Source organism: Lissotriton vulgaris, chromosome 10, assembly GCF_964263255.1.
Source record: "Lissotriton vulgaris chromosome 10, aLisVul1.2, whole genome shotgun sequence".
NCBI classification, from domain to species: Eukaryota; Metazoa; Chordata; class Amphibia; order Caudata; family Salamandridae; genus Lissotriton; species Lissotriton vulgaris.
In genome coordinates, this window is record NC_141698.1 from 1,118,981,663 (window position 1) to 1,119,003,335 (window position 21,673).

Below are 21,673 nucleotides of genomic sequence, written 5' to 3' on the forward strand. Positions count from 1 at the left end.
GTTCAGGATTGATTAATGTTTTGTGTATTTTTGGCAGAAAGTATATGGTTGGGATTATTGGATGTATCACAGTGAGGTATTTTGCTTCCTCTTTGCTGATTAGTCCCTTTTCTTGCCATACACAAATGGAAAGGGGCGACCACTCGGTCCCCCCGAACGTATGGTTGGGGGCCCGGATCCTCCCGGGAAGCCATTTTGGGCGGGGGCGTGTCACGGCTGGTATGCCCGAAGCAGCGTAGCCGGGGCGCGCCTTTTTCCCGCTCAAGAGGGGTTGTCCTAGACACCTACACCGATGGCCACGCCCAGTAGGCATACCAGCAGAGGGTTCACGCCCTCCCGAAGAGGAATAAAGAGAGCGGGAATCCGAAGAAGCATCCTCTTGTTCCTGTGCTTGGAAGCTGCACCCACTCGTTGCACGTGAGCCCTCGACGGAACAAGGAGCAATTTTGAGAACTTGTAATTCTTGTGTTTCTCTTTCAGCGACTTCGAGGCTAAGGATCCAGGACCGTGTTGATCAACTTGGATCGAATATTCGATAACAATGCCTGGCAAGAAGGCAGGAATGAAGTCCGGGACTGACCAGATGCTTCGCATGCTGATAAGAGATATGGCGAGCATGAAGAAGCAGATGGCTGCGATGAACAATGCGGGTAAACCGAAGAAGGTAATAGGCCCCGCATTGCCGGGAGTTGTCCCCGCGGGTAGGGGTAAACGGATAAGGAATAGGGCGGCAGGGGAGGAGGTCCCGGTTCCCGAGGTACCCCCGACAAGCCCGGTCATCCCAGTTGAGGCCCCGGTACCAATCCCGGACGCGGGTCAACCGGTTCCGGTTGTTGTTACGCCCGCCAACGAGGAGGACATGCCTCCAGAAGTAGCCGCCCAGTTGGCCGCATGGCTCGGCAGGAAAACAGGGGGTGCTACGGCACCAGAGGACACGGCCGAAGAGGCCAGGTTATTAATGAAGCAGTTGCGGCAGTCGCGAGATGCCGCAAAGGCAAATCTTCCTCTTGTCCCCCCACAGGTGACCTCGGAAGGACCAGCGGCTGGCGTCGGAAAAACAGCGGGAACGACAATTGAGCCGGGTAAGCAGGCATTGCCAATGGCGGGGGAGGGGTCTTTGCCCTCAAGGAGGGAGAGGGTGGTCCAACATATTCCGTTGGCCACGAAAGAATTGATTTGGGCTGATAAGTATGTGAATATGTTTTCTGTGCTGACTGACCATCGCAAGATGGAGTATGCTAAGACACAGAAGGATTTGTGGCACCCGAGTGTATGGCGAGCAAAAATGGCGGGATTCAGGGTTGATGAGACAATCACAAATTGGGCCAAGGCCTTGCGATATTTACTGCAATTATTGGGGAACGTAAGCCCGAGGTTTTGCCCGAATTATCCTGTTATCAAACACGAATAATGGATTTTTATGAAACATATGAGGGCAATGAGTGGATGGGTTACGATATGAAGTTTCGTAAGGCCAAGGAGTACGATTCATCTCGGACGTGGGATTGTCTCGACTCGATTTCTTGGCAGAAGCAGCTCCTGCCGGGCGCGACAAAGTCGTCTTCGCTAGGCGGAAATGGTTCGGGGCCTTCCCGCCAACAGCCCGCGGTGCCCTTTCGAGCAGGCCCCGGTGGCAACCACCAAGCAAGGACTGGTGGGAATGGGGGTAAGAAAGGGGTGTGTTGGAATAATAACAGGGGCAATTGCACCAGGCCAGAAGGGACGTGTAAGTTCAGGCATGCGTGTGCAGGTTGCGGGAATTCCTCACACCCCGAGAGTTCGTGCAGATCCAGGAATAGTTGGACGGGAGGTAGAGGAGGGGCCAAGCAAGACTGAGGGTGACCATTGTGTACCGCTACCTACCACCGTTGATATCATGGCAATGATCCCCTGGCTAAATGAATACCCTGATCATGTCTCCGCTGGGGTGTTGAGGAATGGCTTTCTATATGGTTTCCGCATCCCGGCGGGGGATTTTCGTGGGGAACCACTTTGTAGAAACCAACTGTCGGCTCAGCATAATCCAGCGGTGGTGGAGAGGAAGATTGCAAAAGAAGTTGCCCTTGGCCGGGTTGCTGGCCCATATAGGCACCCGCCAGTAACTAATTTCATCTGTTCCCCGTTAGGAGTGGTTCCCAAGAAGGACCCGGGGGAATTTAGGCTGATCCATAACTTGTCAGCTCCGAGGGGTCTCTCGGTGAACAATGCGATTGACCCGGGAGTTTGTTCGGTGCGGTACGCATCCTTTGATGATGCCGTCACCAGGCTGAATCGCCTGGGGCCTGGAGCGCTGATGGCAAAGTCAGATATCGAGTCGGCGTTCCGGTTGCTCCCGGTACACCCACGGGATCAGCGTCTGTTAGGCTTTGTGTTCCAGGGACGTTACTACATGGATAGATGTATGCCAATGGGCTGCTCCATCTCTTGTGCTTACTTTGAGAAATTCAGTTGTTTTTTAGAATGGGCATTCACCGAGGCCACTGGCCATAGCCATGTTATGCATTACTTGGATGATTTTTTGTTCTTGGGGGCAGCCGGCGACACAAAATGTGCGCAGGCGTTACAGGAATTTTGCACCCTCATGAAGGGATTCGGAGTGCCATTGGCACCAGGTAAGACGGTCGGACCATCTACTTCACTCGAGTTTCTGGGGATTGAGCTCGATTCTGTGGAGGGATGTTTCCATTTGCCAGTAGGGAAAGTAGCGAAATTCAGGGCTTCCCTGGAACTGTGCCTTAGCAAGGAGAAAGTTAGCCTCCATCAGTTACAACAAGCAGTGGGTCAGCTTAACTTTGCCCTGAGAGTGATACCAATGGCCCGCCCCATTTCCCGCTCTATCGCACAAGCTATGGTCGGTCTCAAGGAAGGACACCACCGCACGAGACTGTCTGCAGAGGTTCGCCAGGACATGCGCATATGGTTGGCATTCCTGGCGGATTTCAACGGTCGAGTGGTGTGGAACAAGCCGCCAGCGTCTTCGGACGAGCTGGGTTTGTGGGCCGACTCGGCGGGGAGCGTGGGATTTGGCGCAATCTTTGGGAATCGATGGTCGGCGCAAAAATGGCCTACGTGGTGGCACACCAGCGGTCTCACAGGTAACATCGGGTTCCTCGAGTTATTCCCCATTTTTGTGGCTCTGATGGCATGGCCAGATGAGTTCAGAGATCGCTCTGTGGTGTTTTGGTCCGACAATATGACTGTTGTTGAATGTATAAATAATCAGGCAGCACGCTGCAAGTTGATATTGAGATTACTGAAGGAAATTGTACTACTTTGCATGAGACTGAACGTGCAATTCAGGGCGAAACATGTGCCGGGTGTACTGAATCAGGCTGCTGATGCACTCTCTCGTTCACACATGCAGGCGTTCAGGGGTTATCTACCTTCCGCGGACCTAGCGGTGGCACCATTTCCTGAAGCACTCTGGCTACTCGGTGCCCCGGATTACAAGACCTCGTGGCAGCAAGCTTAGCCCCCAGGACAAGGAAGGCATACGAAGGAGCGTTTCGTTCCTATTGTGCATTTTTGGGTCCGGCAGGGGAGGACAAATGTGGTCAGGAGGATTGCTTCCTAAAGTTTCTGGTAGCATTACACAGGGAAGGCCGATCAGTAGCAACGGCCAATAGGCACCGGGCCGCCATTTCGTTCATGGCGCAGGCACATGGTATCAAGGACCCGACAACATCCTTTGTGGTAAAGAAAGCCCTTCGTGGTTGGCAACACCTGGAAGGTCGTACAGTAGACGAAAGGCGCCCGATTGGGTTAGAAAGGTTGTCCCTGCTTATGTCGATACTTCCCACGACATGTTCCTCCCATTTTGAAGCAGTTCTGTTCCGAGCCGCTTTCGCATTAGCGCTCCATGGGGCTATGCGGGTGAGCGAACTGGTCGCAAAGAATAAGAAAGATGTGGAGGGAGGTCTGTGTCGGAATCACATCCTGATTAGGGGTGATTCAATGGTAGTCACAAAAGCCAAGTCCAAGACTGACCAGAGGGCTATGGGAGACAGTATTGTTGTCCAGCGCATGCGAGGGTCCCCCATGTGCCCGGTAAAGTGCGTTGAGGAATATTTGGAGCGAAGGGCGGATACATGGGGGGGAAGCCTGCTGAGACACATTGATGCTACCCCACTGACGAGGTTTCAGTTTCGGAGGGTGCTGACAATGGCAATCGCAGCGGCGGGCTTGGACCCGTGCGATTTTGGGACCCATTCCTTTAGGATAGGGGCTGCTACTGAGGCTACAGCCAGGGGTCAGAGTGTTGAAGAGGTGAAACAACTGGGACGATGGTCCTCGGATTGTTTTAACAGGTATGTGCGATTGCACATGTTGTGAAGTCAAGTTACATGCACTCACGCTTCTTGTCTTCTTTTTGATTTACAGTTTCGCGAGCATGTTATGCGGGGCGGAATTTGCAGTCGACCCGGCACCAGGGGACCAGCGGTCAGAGATCACCGGCTGAGGAGAGAGTGGTGTGGGTCGTGGGCCACTCATACGTGAGGCGGGCTGGGGACGTATTCAAAGCAGGTGACGCGACTCACGCAGCTGGGGAATACGGGTACAGAGTGACCTTCCACGGAAGGGGCGGGCTCTGTATTGACCAGTTTGAATCTTTTGTCGAGGAACTCTTAGGGCGGCAGAGGTCACCACCATCTGTAATCATAGTACACCTGGGGGGCAATGACATGGTGACACTCGGTCGGCGAGTACTACTCGAGCAAGTTTTATCTACTGTTAGCTGGCTTGCGAGAAGGATCCCGGGGTGCACGATAGCATGGTCCCACATGATTCCCAGAAAGTTGTGGCGGGGGGGCCTCTCGGTGTCAGCACTGAACCATTCAGTGAAAAAAGTCAACAACAAACTTGGTAGGTTGTTTCGCTCGGCGCAGTTGCACAGTATTCCGCATGGATGTATTCGGGGGGATCACATGTATCTCGATGATGGGGTCCATTTGTCCCGGGAGGGGAATATCTTACTCATAGGAGACTTCATAGCATGGCTAAGGGGTTTGAGAAAGCATGACCTTTAGGAGGAATTAGTGGGGGGGCCGGATAGCCGGTCAACTATCTGGCCTGTGGTGGTAAGGTCATGATCGGTGAGCATTAATTTCAAGGTCCCTAGAGGGGGGCGCCACCCACTATTTATGGGAGCGCCCAGGGGGAGGCGGCCATTGGCCCCTCCCACGGGGAGGCGGCACCCACTAAGTATGGGTCGCCTAGGGGAAGACGGCCATAGGCCCCTTCCAGGGGAGGAGGCGGCTATATGCCCCTCCTACGAATTTCCCGGGGCCCGGATATCCGCGACGGCGGATGTGATAGACAGTGTGGGGTGGGAGGGGGAGTCCACGCTGCCTTCTTTCAGACACCTCACACGGGTCCTCGGACGACCTTTAAGATGGCGTCGAGGTAAAATGGGGGGCCCCCAACAAGACAAGGGAAATTGGAGTTGGCACAGAGGGTACAGTCCTCTGTGCGGCCGCCACTCACACCGTGAGGGCGAGAGTTTTGGTAGTAGGGATCTGACACCGGTTGCGACCTTGCCGTTGGCCCGTAATGCTAGGATGTACAATTTTAATTTAGAAAGTATGCATTTGCAGGATGTTAGACTCGGCTAGGAAAACCTTTGTACTACAGATTTGTTAAGGTTAGCCAATAAACATGTCTTCATCGAAATGTAATAAATGAAAATTGTACATGATATGAAACTTTTATTTTAATGTTTAATTTTGTTTCATATTTTTAATAAATACGGCCGGGAGAGTAACTCCCTCCCGCCTTCCAAAAGTTCAGAACTGCGTCCGTCTTCCCATCCTTGGGGATTGTGTTGGGAGGGGGTGACAGGCATCACGGCCATATGGAAAGGGGCGACCACTCGGTCCCCCCGAACGTATGGTTGGGGGCCCGGATCCTCCCGGGAAGCCATTTTGGGCGGGGGCGTGTCACGGCTGGTATGCCCGAAGCGGCGTAGCCGGGGCGCGCCTTTTTCCCACCCAAGAGAGGTTGTCCTAGACACCTACACCGATGGCCACGCCCAGTAGGCGTACCAGCAGAGGGTTCACGCCCTCCCGAAGAGGAATAAAGAGAGCAGGAATCCGAAGAAGCATCCTCTTGTTCCTGTGCTTGGAAGCTGCACCCACTCGTTGCACGTGAGCCCTCGACGGAACAAGGAGCAATTTTGACCCACCCACCAGCCCCTTATGGCAATGTTAGTTTTGCAATAAAGTAATTTTCTCTGATAACATCTTTTTCCCTTGGTTTAGCGGTATATGACGGTCTAGTTAATGATACGATTAATGTCAGAAGGTACTGTTTTCTCGGAGTATAGACAAATATTGCAAATAAACAGGATGAAGTTTTCTCCCTTAGTAGGTAATCAAATGTCGTATTTATTTTTTGGTCGGGCGGTAAGGTCATGATCGGTGAGCAGTAATTTCAAGGTCCCTAGAGGGGGGCGCCACCCACTATGAATGGGAGCGCCTGGGGGGAGGCGGCCATTGGCCCCTCCCATGGGGAGGCGGCACCCACTAAGTATGGGTCGCCTAGGGGAAGACGGCCATAGGCCCCTTCCAGGGGAGGAGGCGGCTATATGCCCCTCCTACAAATTTCCCGGGGCCCGGATATCCGCGACGGCGGATGTGATAGACAGTGTGGGGTAGGAGGGGGAGTCCACGCTGCCTTCTTTCAGACACCTCACACGGGTCCTCGGACGACCTTTAAGATGGCGTCGAGGTAAAATGGGGGGCCCCCAACAAGACAAGGGAAATTGGAGTTGGCACAGAGGGTACAGTCCTCTGTGCGGCCGCCACTCACACCGTGAGGGCAAGAGTTTTGGTAGTAGGGATCTGACACCGGTTGCGACCTTGCCGTTGGCCCGTAATGCTAGGATGTACAATTTTAATTTAGAAAGTATGCATTTGCAGGATGTTAGACTCGGCTAGGAAAACTTTTGTACTACAGATTTGTTAAGGTTAGCCAATAAACGTGTCTTCATCGAAATGTAATAAATGAAAATTGTACATGATATGAAACTTTTATTTAAATGTTTAATTTTGTTTCATATTTTTAATAAATACGGCCGGGAGGGTAACTTCCTCCCGCCTTCCAAAAGTTCAGAACTGCGTCCGTCTTCCCATCCTTGGGGATTGTGTTGGGAGGGGGTGACAGGCATCCCGGCCATATTAGTTTCTGTAATTCACTGTGATACATCCAATAATCCCAACCATATACTTTCTGCCAAAAATACACAAAACATTAATCAATTCACCAGCCCGACCTATAATATCAAGTTGTGGCTCATTATGTGAAACTGTAGCATCATATGTGGACTACTTTTTGGCACCCATTATTCCCACCCTTAATTCATTCATTAAGGATACCAGTGACTTTCTAAGAATAATTATGGAGACGGACTGGCATTCTGAATATTGGCTGGTTACTATTGATGTTGTGTCTTTGTACACGTCAATACAACACGACATAGGACAGACAGCAATCAAATATTTTTTTAAAACAAAGACCAATATCTGAGTTAAGACACACAAATATGCTGTTAGAGATGATAACCTTCTGTCTAACTAACAACGTGTTCCTATTTAATAAGAATTTATATGCACAAATATGCGGTTTGTGCTATGGGCGTGTCCTTCTCTCCAAGCTATGCCAACCTCACCATGGGTTGGTGGGAGAAAAACATAGCTTGGAGAGAAGAGAATGCAAACTACACCACTGATGTGGTCTTATGGCTCAGGTTCATAGACGACCTTTTCCTCCTCTGGAAAGGTCCGAAACAAAAACTGATCGAGTATATAGAAATCCTCAATCAAAATGAAGTGGGACTAAAATTCACTTCCAACATTCAGAAAACAGAAATTGATTTTTTAGACACCAAAATCTATGTGAAGAACAATAAACTGGAAACAACAGTCTTCAGAAAGAAGAACTCCACGAATAGAGTGCTACACGGCACGAGCTTCCACCCTACATCATTGAAACAAAGTATTCCCTATTGCGAATTTTTACGCATGAAACGTAACTGTTCCGAACCTTCAGAAATGGAAAATAAATTTGAGGAAACTAAAGATCGCTTTGTCAGTCGTAGATACAAACAAGCTGACATATTACGAGGGGAACAAAGAGCGAGAGTTAAAACAAGAACAGAAACTCTCGTACCCAAGGACAGAAGAAATATCAAAGTAGATGATGACAAGCCACAACTGATTCTCACGTACTCAAAGGAAAGCTTCAGATACGACAGATTCTAACAAAATACTGGAGTGTGCTAAAAAAAGACACAGAAATAGGATCACTGATAGGAGACGGACCATAGATTTCATTCCGCAAAGCACCATCAATTCAAGATACCTTGGTGAATAGTCATTTTAAAAGGGACAAACCGATTACATGTTTGGATAAACGACAACTACGTTTCACCAAATGCCAATCATGTAAGGCATGCAAAGTTGGTCAAAACCTCAAGAGTCTAAAAGATCCAAAAGGAAGAAACTTTGAGATAAAAGACAAAATAACCTGTGAATCACAGTTTGTGGTTTATCAATTACAATGCTGCTGTGGTCTGAAATATATTGGACCAACTATCTGTCCGCTCAAAAAAAGAATACTTGAGCATATTCAATCAATCCAGAACAACGATTACAGTTATGCCATAGCAAAAGATCTGAAAAGTCATCTGGGAAACACCTGGAAAGATATTAGGTATGCGGTAATTGCAATGATAAAAGAGAATGAACGTGGTGGAGACAGAAATAAGAAACTAAGACGTCTCAAATCCAAATTATTAATAAGATTCAAGACCCGTAGCCCATGGGGTCTGAACATGGATGAGGAGATGAATGTACATCTCTGATACCCTGGAAATATGTGAACAATTAATGACTTTTTTCAAATTCTGATGTTGAGGAATAATAGGAACAGTGTCCCTATTTAATTCAGACCAGAATCAATCTGGTTAAAAAAACTTGAATTCTAAGCAATGAATTTCGATAGACATGTGAACAAAGTAAATGTTTTTAATGTTTAATTGTCATCCAAGTTCTGACAGACAAGGAGATCGACATGAACGACTCAATGGGGTTAAAGTTACACAAAGGCATCCAGCCAGCTAACTTAAACGACACTAAGTCATGAATCATAAAGTGCTAAAATATCCTGCAGCATGATGGAGATTCAGGAATATTTCCTAACAATCAAATTGCAATAATTGGCACATACTTATAATTCATAAGCCACAATCAAGCCCCACAATGCTTCGCAAATGCCGGCACCGGTCTGTCAGAATCAAGGATAAGCTTTAAATGATTAAGGCATACCAAACTACCAAGCCCATAATGCAACGTAACACTGCTACATAGTGTCTATGGTATAAATAAGTAACACAAACAAAGGACAAATGTTTGTTTAACCGTGACCAGGGACAGTTAATGTCCGAAACGCGTAGGTGGGGAATACCTACATGAAATAAATAAACCAAAATAACCTTTGGAGCGGTGTGCGGCGTCTTCTTGAATGAAGGTCTATTTGCTTATGAATATATATATATTACCTACTGGCGGTAGCCAGTAGGTATATATAGTTAGGACGGGTTCCCATAGGAAATCCCCAACATTCTATTGGGAATAACTTTGGCCCTGGTTGATGAATCTTCGCAAATTTCTCAAAGAAGATGGCTCGCTCTGCTCCGCTCCTTCCCTAAAAATTTGGGGGGGATTCGTCAAGTGGGGGCTGAGAAAAAAGGGGGTCCCAAAACGTGTTTTCCCCATGTTAATTTCCATAGGACCTTTAGACTCAGCTACAGCTTGAACCGCTGAAGGGAATTACACCAAACTTGTCAAAATGGTAGTGTCTGGTATGCAGATCACGCTTTTGGTAAAATAGTGTAAATCCCTCCAGTGGTTCCTGAGAAAATTAGAAGAGAAATCAATTATATATCTATAAGCGTGCACGCGTGCGCGCATCCCCGCGAATTTTCGGATTTTTTTTTTTGGGGGGGGAGGGCTTGGGGGGCTTCTGCCTTATATTTTCTTGTGTTTTATTTTAATTTCGAGGGTGCTCACCCCTCGTTTTACTGCCGAGATCACCGCCGCGGCCCGAGCCGCCTTAAAATGGCCGCCGCCTGGTTGTAGGCGGGGCCGGGTGGACGCGGTTTCCACTTCCCCCTGGCTGTTCCAATGACAATGAGCCGATTAATAAAACATAAACAAACTCGCCGAATTAATAACCATCGGCATGTTGATGTTACCCCTTTCACAATTTCTTACAACTCTTCTCATAAATAACCTAAGTTTGACAATGAGCCTATTAATAAAACATAAACAAACTCGCCGAATTAATAACCATCGGCATGTTGATGTTACCCCTTTCACAATTTCTTACAACTCTTCTCATAAATAACCTAAGTTTGCACCTCTTTGGCTTAGAACGAGGCCATTTACATCAGTCCATTTACGGGGCTTTGTTTACCTTTTTAAGTATCGACAACATCCAGCCCCCATTGGCTCATAAGTCAGCCAATCAGGATGCTCGCTGAGATACATGTGACGCTCGCTATTCCAATGGCAATGAGCGTTATATACTGCAGCCCAGACGGCCTTCCTCATCTCCCCGATCGGCTCAGATGCCGATTAGAAGTACCGACGGAGAGGAAAGGTGACCGTCGGCATGATGGTTGTATTAACAGCAAAGAGGCCTAGCCAGTGAATTCAATACTTCCCTATGCCAGCGACAAATCGGTTCCTACATGTCAGTTTACAGTAAGATTGTAACGTCTGGCTGGCATTCTGGTTTTCCCATTATCTTGGAACCTCCGCTTCACGTGGGGAACAATGTGGCTCCCCTTTTACAAGCGCTAGCGGAGGGTCACTATAATATGGACACTGACCCAATAATCCATATTGATCACGGAGCTTGAGTGATAGAGTAAACAGTGCGTCTGGCGCTCATATCTATTGAAGCACTGCTGCAAGTTAGCATGCCTCCCAAAATAGCCTGCGGGGGAAATCAAAGCTGTGACTGAAGCTGTTGTGGTAGCGTTCTGAGCAGGGCGGAACTTGCTGGGTGTTCTGTTAAGGGAGCACTAGAGGGAGCGGAAGGGCTCATGGAGAATATGTTACTGTTTGAACCATAAAGGATGTACGTGTAAGCTTCCTTTTTACTCGTATACCTAGGTAATTGATGCAACGTTCTGTTTTAAAGACACTGTATCCATTGCCTTATGTTTTGGGATTTATTTAGTGCACCAAGACCGACTCAGTAGGTCCAGGAATAGCAGCTTGGAAAAGGAATAGATTTCTTTAGTGATCCGGTCCAACATGTGGTGTTTGCAGGCATTTTGGAAAGGGGCGGAAAGGGCAATTATATAGCAGATGAATCTATGGCCATGATTTCGATACAGTCCCAGGGTCCGACATAAAAATGTAACTGTATTATGATGAATTTAAGAAATTATGGGGAATATTATTAAGAAGAATGGCAAACATACTACCCTGTCAACCCATCCATCCATTCATCCATCCATTGACCCATCCTTCATCCATCCGCACCCTACCATCCATCCACGCTACCGTTCACCTATCGATCCACCTATTTTTATTCAATGTATTCTCCTACAAATTACTTGCATACCTTTCACCTATCCTCAAACACTGCTCACCCTGCACACTTACCTACCATTTACTACGCACAGTCACCCTGACATTGTGCAGGCAGTCTGATACTGCTCACCCACCACTCACACAGTCCACCATCCAGCCACCCATCCATCCACCATCCATCCAGCCACCCATCCAGCCATCATACATCCATCCATTATTCATTCATTCATGCATGCATGCATCCACCCATCCATCCAGCTATCCACCCAACATGCATCCACCCATGCATCCATCCATCCACCCTGCATCCAACCATCATGCATCCACCCAGCATTCATTCATCCACCCACCCATCATGCATTCACCCATCATGCATCCACCCAACAATCATTCATCCATCATGCATCCACCAGCCATCCATCCATCTTCCAGCCAACAATCATGCATCCATCCAATACCCAGCCACCCTCCCACCCACCATTCTTGCACCACATCCATCCACCCACCCATCCATCCATCCTGCATCCATCCATCATTCATGCATCCATTCACCCATCTATCATGCATGCATCCATCCATGCATCGACCCAAGAATCATTCATCCATCATGCATCCAACCATCGTTCATGCATGAAAAATCGGATCCCTAGGGCTGCTCAGGTGGTCCCACAAGGATATTAACATATTTAAACGTTATCCGCTAATAGAATTAGCATTTTCAAAACCTTGCAAATTCACTGAAAAAACCATAGGTTTCTGGCCTTATATATATATATATTAGCTTTTAAAAAACCAATGAAATTCACTGAAAAAACCATAGGTTATACACTATATATAGTTAGGAATTACCCTTTAAAAACCAATGAAATTCACTGAAAAAACCATAGGTTATACACTATATATAGTTAGGAATTAGCCTTTAAAAAACCAATGAAATTCACAAAAAAAAACATAGGTTTTAGGCCTTATATAGTTAGGAATTAACATATAAAAAACCATTGAAATTCCTCCTATATATATATATATATATATTAGCATTTAAAAAACCAATGAAATTCACTGAAAAAAACCAAAGGTTATACACTATATATAGTTAGGAATTAGCATTTTAAAAAAACAATGAAATTCACTAAAAAAACCATAGGTTTTAGGCCTTATATAGTTAGGAATTAACATATAAAAAACCATTGAAATTCCTCCTATATAGTTAGCTGGACACTTTATTGATATAAAACCAATGAAATTCGACATATAGTTAGGTCCACTAACTATATATTTCGCGCATCCGCAATCCAATGCTGATGATGTCACATATTACATCATTCATGACATCACTGATGACATCACTGATGACAGCTCATTTAACATCAATAATTACACCACTAATGATATACTTCATGTGATAATACAATGCACCTCCTTACACTCTAATACACCTAGTGTAAAATACAAAGTATCATTTTTGAAACTATTGACACACCAATACCATTTACTACATACCCACTAACTAATTCCTACGTCTATGTGATAATACAATGCACCTCCTTACACTCTAATACACCTAGTGTAAAATACAAAGTATAATTTTTGAAAATATGGACACACCAATACCATTTACTACATACCCACTAACTAATTCCTACGTCTACATGCACATTCATTCATTCACCCATAAGGTCATTCGTACATACTGTCACTCATCATTGCAACACTATCATATGCACTCATACACCTGTGCAGACACTCACACACTGCCACTCATCCATGGAGTTACTCACACACCTACTCAGTCCTGTAAAGAATCAATCACACTTTGATTTCTTGATCTATACAGTTAAACACAGAACAGCTTACATTTTCACAGATATACAAACACATACTTACTCACTTTTACAATCAAATCCTTCATCCATACTCTGATACATCCTCTCATTCTTAAATATGCAAAACATATTTAAACTTTACAAAAACACACAGACACTGGATGATGTCATCAGTGATGTCATCAGTGATGTCACTGACCATGTCATGAATGATGTAATATGTGACATCATCAGCATTGGATTGCGGATGCGTGAAATATATAGTTAGTGGACCTAACTATATGTCGAATTTCCTTGGTTTTATATCAATAAAATGTCCAGCTAACTATATAGGAGGAATTTCAATGGTTTTTTATATGTTAATTCCTAACTATATAAGGACTAAAACCTATGGTTTTTTCAGTGAATTTCATTGGTTTTTTAAAGGCTAATTCCTAACTATATATAGTGTATAACCTTTGTTTTTTTCAGTGAATATATATATATATATATATATATATATATATATATTACCTACTGGCTGTCGCCAGTAGGTAGTTATAGTTAGGATTTTTTTCAATGCAAAATCTCAAAATTCTATTGTGAATAACTTTGGGGCCGGTTGACGAATCTGCCTGAAAATGTCTACAAATTTGCCTCGCGGAGGTCTGGTCCTTCCCTGAAAGTTTGGGGGGGATTCATGAAGCGAGGGCCGAGATAAAAGGGGAGTCCCAAAACGTGTTTTCCCCATGTTAATTTCCATAGGGTGGTCGAACTCACTTTTAGCCCGAACGGCTGAATGGATTTCCACCAAACTTGGCAAAATTGTAGGGACTGGTAGCCCGATGTGCCTTTGCTATGTCGCAAGATATGTGCTCCAGTGGTTTTTGAGTAATTTAGGTTCAAAAAAATATATATATCTATGGCAGCGTCCTGGTATGCACGCCGGGGCACGTACGGGATGCGCTACGCGACTTGCGTGCGGAAAGCTGATTGGCTCTCGGGTGTCTGTAAACATTCCAAACAGTCAAGAGTGGCCGCCATCTTGTGTCTCGTTAGGATCGAGACACAAGAGGTGGCAAAAAGAAAGGGGGAATTGACCATAAGGGGGCAGAGTAGACCCCCCCTGACCCCCTAGGTTTGATGTGGGGGCCATAAAAAGGCCCCGCGGGGCCAAACATTTTTTTTTTTTTCTAATTTTCATGGGGGGAGCGCCCGGTAGGCGCACCGGGTTGCGCACCGGGGAGCGTACCATGGGGAAAAAGAATGACAGTTTAAAAAAAAGTATCTGTTTTAAAGAAATGTTCTTTTTGTTTTTTTTTTTATTTTATTCAGGTACCTACATGTAGGTACCAATGCAGAGACTTACATTTAATGTACACTGTCTCCTCTGTAGATATCTTGCATGTTGTTATAGAAGTTATTGTGGTATATGGAATCCATAACATAGTCTGTCAGGAAAGCAGAAACAGATCCTTTAAGCACTCCCCGATAAGTCCTAGGGGATCATGGGTAGTCTATCCTGCTCCCTTATGATGAAAAAGAGATGTAAAATACACATAGGAGATAATATAGTGGGAGAAATGTAGTAACTATGAGTAAAGTTACTATGTATAACAAAAAAGTTGCACAGTATACTATAAGTCTCATTTTATAATATAATCATTTTGGTAATACTTCATGAATTACATATAACAATGAATATTGTCTCAAACAATTTAAAATTATTAAATATAAATGTATTCTTCAGATTCTTTTTCATAATTTAATAAAACTTGTAACATAATATTGTCCGGTAATTCCTCATAATTATAAGTACATGATTCCATTTGTTCCAAACATTCTATTAACTGTTGGTCCAAAGAGTCATCCATGAAATCAACTTTATCTTTTTGCTCTTCTGGATTTTCCAACTTTACTTCGATAGAAGTAACATTTGCTTGTTTTTCTCCTTCCATTTTCTTTCTGAAAATTGCATAAAAATTAACTATATTAGTAGGGTTAGGGTACTGTTGGGTTTAAGTTTAGACAGGTACTTCTGAGTTTTTAACAGTGTAGTAATTTTTGGGCAGTGTATGGTTTCAGGCAGGAAGTAGAACTATTAAGTGCATGTGATGAAGTCTAAGTAAATTCATAATTATACCAGAGAAGCCTAACTCAATCCATAATTATAACAGAGAAGCCTATCTCAATCTATAACTATTACACAGGGATAGTATATATCTATCAGAAAACGTTTTCCCAAATTAACTTAAAGTGTACAACATAGTTCCCCTTTCAAATTAACAACTTACCTTTTTCAAAGTAGTTGAAGTTTTCTGTCAAAATTCAATCAAAATGTACCTCAGGTAGTATTAGTCAAAATGGCTGTATTTCCCTGTCATTTTTCTTATATATTCATGTACTTAACCAATCAAATGTCAGCACATAAAAGTACAAAATGTAAGTAATATTTTAATTGGTTGTAAATTCTAACACTTTCATATGTGTTTTTGTCATGTAATTTACCTCAGGATATTATACAGGGTTACAGCCCAAATGGCTCAATGGAATACCATCAAATGTGGGATAATGGTCGAGACTGGTATGTAGTAGGGTGTATTCTATATTTGGTGAAAGTCTGTCCAGTAGTTTTTATGTAATTTAATTTTCCACATTTCTTGTGGGAGCGCTCACCGGGGCGCGCCCCGGTACGCGCACCGGGAGCACTACGGGAGTCCGCCATTTTGTGTTTCGGTCGAATTGAGACACAAGATGGAGGACAAACAACGTTGGGAATGGGTAGAATGGGGCACGGTAGACACCCCCTGACCCTCTAGGTTTTCTGAGGGGAGTTTAGGAGGCCCATATATGCCCAAAAAACCCTTTTTTTTTACATTTCGTGGGGGGAGCGCCCGGTACGTGCACCGGGGAGCGTACCGTGGCGCGTTCTTTGGTGAAAAATAGTGAAAAAAGTTAGAGAAAGATAATCATTTTGAGTGATCATAGGTAGCGTAGCTCTGAAAAGAGCTTTTGGGTTCTGTGGCTGATTTAGGTACCTACAAGTAGGTTCCAATGCACATTCTTAAATTCAGGAGGAATATTCTATTCCCCTCATCTGAGAAGTGCCCACCATCTCCTCTGTAGATATCTTGCATGTTGTAACGCAAGTTATTGTTATATATTGAACCCATTCCATAGTCTCTCATGTAAGCAGAAACAGATTTATTCACATGTTTTCGTGCTTTCTCAAATTGTGGACAAAATTGGTTAGACCAGTTCCATTTCTGTCTTTGACATATATTGGAATATACCAAGGCAGTTTGTGGAAAAAGTGTCATCAATTGATCAAAGGTTTCGGAAACAACACAATGATTAGACACATGCAGCGCAGGCATCCGATCAACTGTTCTGCTGCAGAGATGAGGGAACTGGCCAGTAACCCTCCCCAATCTACAAGCACCACCTCCAAAAGAAACCAACCCACTCCGTTGGGACCAGAGGCAAGGGAGACGATCCCTTGCATTCAGCCACGGTTTGCGGATATCCGAATAACATGTATTCATTGTGGTAAGACCATCTCCTATGGTGAACTGAGCATAAAGCTCATCGTCCTTGCTGGGGACAACCACAAATGCCCCAAAAACCCTAATTTTTTCTTATTTTCTTTTTTTGCTCCAGTTGAGCCATTTTCAATTCCCTGTTTTTTCGTTTCTCCCCATAAAAATAACAAAAAAAATATAAAATACTTCATAAAAGCCAAAAAAAGTACAAAATGTTCCAAAAACACAAAAAAATATAAAACAGCCAATAGAAGAAAAAAAACAGTTCTTTTTAGAACTACCTCCAATTTATAAAAAAAGGCTAAATTTTTTAAAAACTCTGTCATTCTTCTTTCCTCATGGGCCGCTCCCCGGTCCAGTACCCGGTGTGCGTACCGGGCGCTCCCCCGCGATAATCAAAAAATATATATATATATTTTGCACCGCGGTGCCCTTTTATAGCCCCCACATCAAACCTAGGGGGTCAGGGGGGGTCTACCCTGCCCCCTTATGGTCATTTCCCCCTTTTTATTTCCACCTCTTGTGTCTATCCTACCGAGACACAAGATGGCGGCCGGTCCGGACTGTTTGGAATGTTTACAGACACCCGAGAGCCAATCAGCTTTCCGTGCGCATCTCGCGTGTCGCGCCCGCTGTGCTCCCCGGTGCTCACCGGGAGCGCTCCCGGGTGAAACATAAAAAAAAAATGAATATACTTAAAAAAAAAAGTATTATATTAATATACAATATAGGATTCATTTTTAGAAAAAAAATACCTTTTTTAGCTATAGACATTTGCTAATAATTAACCTTAGAAATTCAATAAAAAACACATAGGTATGAGACCCTATATAAAGTTGAAATTCACTGAAAAAACCATAGGTTTCACACCAGTTATAGTTAGGAATTCGCATTTAAAAAACCTTTGAAATTCACTGAAAAAACCATAGGTTTCACACCAGTTATAGTTAGGAATTAGCATTTAAAAAACCTATTAAATTCACTGAAAAAACCATAGGTTTCACACCAGTTATAGTTAACTGGAAATTTTACTGACATAAAACCTTTGAAATTCCAACGTTATAGTTAGTTGGACTCACTATAACTTGCGCGCCTGCAATGCACTGCTGATGACGTCACATATTACATCACTCATGACATGGTCAGTGACATCACTCATGATATCACTGATGACACCATCCAGTGAATGTGTGTCTTTCTGAAATATCAATATGTTTTATATATGTATTCGATGGACGAATACATGTTTAAATAAGTGTGTAAATGGATGTTTATCTATATTAATGTATATTTTTTTGTATTTTTTGTATTTTTTTTTGCCCTGGAGCGCTCCTGGGGCGCGCCTCGGTGAGCGCCCTGGAAAGCGTAGTCTTTTGAAGCGCCCCAGGGCGCGCTCCGGAGAACGTCCCGTTAGCGCTATTGCCGCGAACGAAAACATCATCGTGACGTATCGCGTAGCCGCGTCCACGTGATACGCACAGCGTAAGCGCACCCGGAAGCACTCGAGCGAATGCGATCGCGCAACGTAAACATCTGACGCGCTTACGCGACGCGACCCGCGTAAGCGCGTCGGGTTATGTGACCTGAAAATAACACTTTTAATTGGTGCAGAACAGTTTTGGTTTCATTTTTATTTATTTATTTTTTTTTTATTTTTTTTTATTGCAGAATTAGAAACAAGACCTCAGAATAGGCCAACCATTACACTTATGGCACCACGAGGGTTGAAGTGACATAGATACAGTACACAGCCATTTAGCCCACATCCCGGAGGCTGGGCGGCGCGCCAAATCTTCTGTTCTCAAGAAGATGCCTCAGTGTTTGCCCTTCCCGGGCATCTGGTCAGCTGCACCATGTAGTATCCTCTTTCACCCCCCTAAAACCCACCCTCCTTGCACCAACAAGACAGAGATTTCACACTGGGACACCGTCAACAGGTCTTATCCACACCAATTCAGTCCCACCCATACCATTCCAGAGACCAACTCCTGTATCCCCCTAGTAGTGCTTCCGTGGTGCCTGCCAGCTTCCATCGGGAGTCCCTCTCTCCGTGGACCAGCCCCATGTCCTCGCTGCCGGTTCTCTTAAACTATGTCGGGGTGCTTAACTACCTTTCTCGAAATGCCCCCCCCCCCTCCACCCCCCCTCAACTGCTGCTGATGCGGGCACCCATAATCCGTACTAACGCTGGAGCACGCCACCTATCAGGAGCTACAAGCAATCACTTAACCTGCATGGAGCCCTATGCTATCACTGCTCTTCCTCTTCATCTTCCGTCATGTGATCACGCAGTGCTTGGACCACCATCTCCCAGGCTCTCGCCATTTCCAAGCATGTCTCATTGCCAGTCCTAGTAGCTTGTCACATTCTGATAATACTTTCACAGCCTGACCACTTCAACAGCTCATTCATCCATCTCCTTACTGATGGGCCTTCTCTGGACTTCCAGTGCCAAGTTATCTCTCTCTGAGCCAACATGAGTCCCAGGTCAAAAAATTTACTCGTGATTTTCGTCCTCTTAGTATGAGGGAACCAGAGCAGCAGACATGCCGCCATGTCAAAGTCCACTTCCCTGTCTGTTACTGCATTCAGGAGTTCCCCCACTTCCGGCCAGTACGCCCCTAGTTTCGGGCATTCCCATAGCAGGTGATCCAGATCAACCTCGGGCGCCAAGCATCTCGGGCACATTGCGTCGAGCACCTGGAAATACAGTTTTATCCACTCCGGGGTCAGGTACGCCCTAAGTACAATGAAAAAATGTACCTGCTGAAATCGTGCGTTCCTCGTCCCCTTCCACGTCCGTCGCAGCACATGGCTCCAGACAGTGTCCGGTATGGGATTGCCTATGCTGTCCTCCCATCGCGACTTCAGTGCCAGCAGTGGCACCAGTCCCTCATTCAGCATTCTAGTGTGGAGGCAAGTCACTGCTTTGACAGTGCCCGCGGCCATCACCACATATTGGCATGCCATGGTCACCTCCGGCTCTGCCAGCCCTCCCCTCCAATGTCTCTGCATCGCCGCCACCACTGCCACGTGCAGTAGAAAAGTTCAGTCCGGTAAGCCAAATTGCTCCTGTAGCGTCTGATAGGGGACCAACGTCCCATCGATGTACAGATCCCCCTCCACCTGCAAGCCAAACTCCTCCCATTCCAATAGCTGGGACCAATCGCCCCCATGTGGCAGGGCGGTCAGCATTCCCAACGGTATCTCCGGTGCATACGGCCGGTCTCTTTTCGCTCTTTTTAAACAACTATGCCAACATAATTTAAGCGTCTTTTCCTCTATCGTAAGATCCCTCACATCCAGTTTCTGTTGCATGACTATATACGACAAGACACACCTCTGGATGCCAATCCCACGTTCGCGTTCAGGACCCCTGAATTCTCTAGCAATATTTTGTGTTAATATCTGGAGTTGTGCCGCCAGGTAGTGATGTAAATAATTAATTTACTCTCTTAATTTCTATGCAGATAAGTACTTAATCAATAATAACTCAATCGAAATGAAGGAAAACAGAGTCCGTGGTGTAAGAGTTTCTAAGGGTTTTATTCCTCATAAAGGAATCAGGATATCATGTTCTGACCACCACACAGGATGTCAGAAGGGATAGATGAGCGCGCCGTCGTTTATTGACAATACATAGCTTATATACTTGATTTACATCATAATGTTCAATGTAAGAGGCGTAACAGCTGAGAGAAGACAAGATAACAGTATACACGTGGTGCTAGTACATCATCAAGAGGCGTAAACTAGGCGTGAACTAGGGTGTGTGCTAGAAACGTCACTGATAGGTGACGCAAGTGGGTGGCACCAAGGGGTGGTGCTAACAGAATGTTGCAATGTCAGCAGAAATCGGAAGCTTGGATGCGCGCGCAGCTGCATGACGTGTGATAGACGGGGTGCAGGGGACTTGACATTTACACTGGCGGAAAGAGACAGAAGTCTGGCATGTCAGATCAACTTGTGCTTCTATCATATCTGATATCTGATGTTTAGGAACTAAGCTATCTGGGCAGAAAGGTCTCTAGAGCAGAAGCTATTCTATACTTGCTGTGAGTGCGTGTATAAGCGCCTGAGTGTCTGTATGAGAAGCGTGGGGGCATGGGGCCTTCCATGGAAGCATGGCAACAGAGGCTATGAATTACTTGCATAAAGACAGGTCGGCCCTTTAGCCCTGTAGCTGAGGAAGGATGTTTACTGAAGCTAGCAGGCTGGAATGTATCTTCGGGGAGGAAAACAGATAACTCGAAGATTATAGTCAATCTTGGCAGGCAGCAGGCTGAGCTGAGCACGGAGGGCCGCGCTAGAAGTAAGTCAGAGTTCACGGGTACGGGGGCTGCTTGGGCAGAGGCCCTCGCAGTCAGAAGCCAGAAAAGAGGCTCGGTGGCAGAGATTCAGGGCCTACTTTCAGCCAGGCTGAAAAACGTAGGAGTACACTTCAAAAAGACGTTGGCATAGCATACTTAGGAACGGACCATCAAACCCATTCATGGTGGGTCTGAAAGAGGACAAGTTAACGTTGGACGCAAATGTATTTGCGTCTTCATAGCTGGTACAGGAGGGAAGTTACATGCACTTTTAACTCGTACATGGAGTCGGTGGGGTACTCGCTAGGGAACACAACATGACCATAAAATTTATATTACCTCAGTAGTATAGTTCAAAGTCGGGGACGGCCATCCCCCCTTCAGACTTGGGTCTAGTCAACAGTTTTGGTTTCATA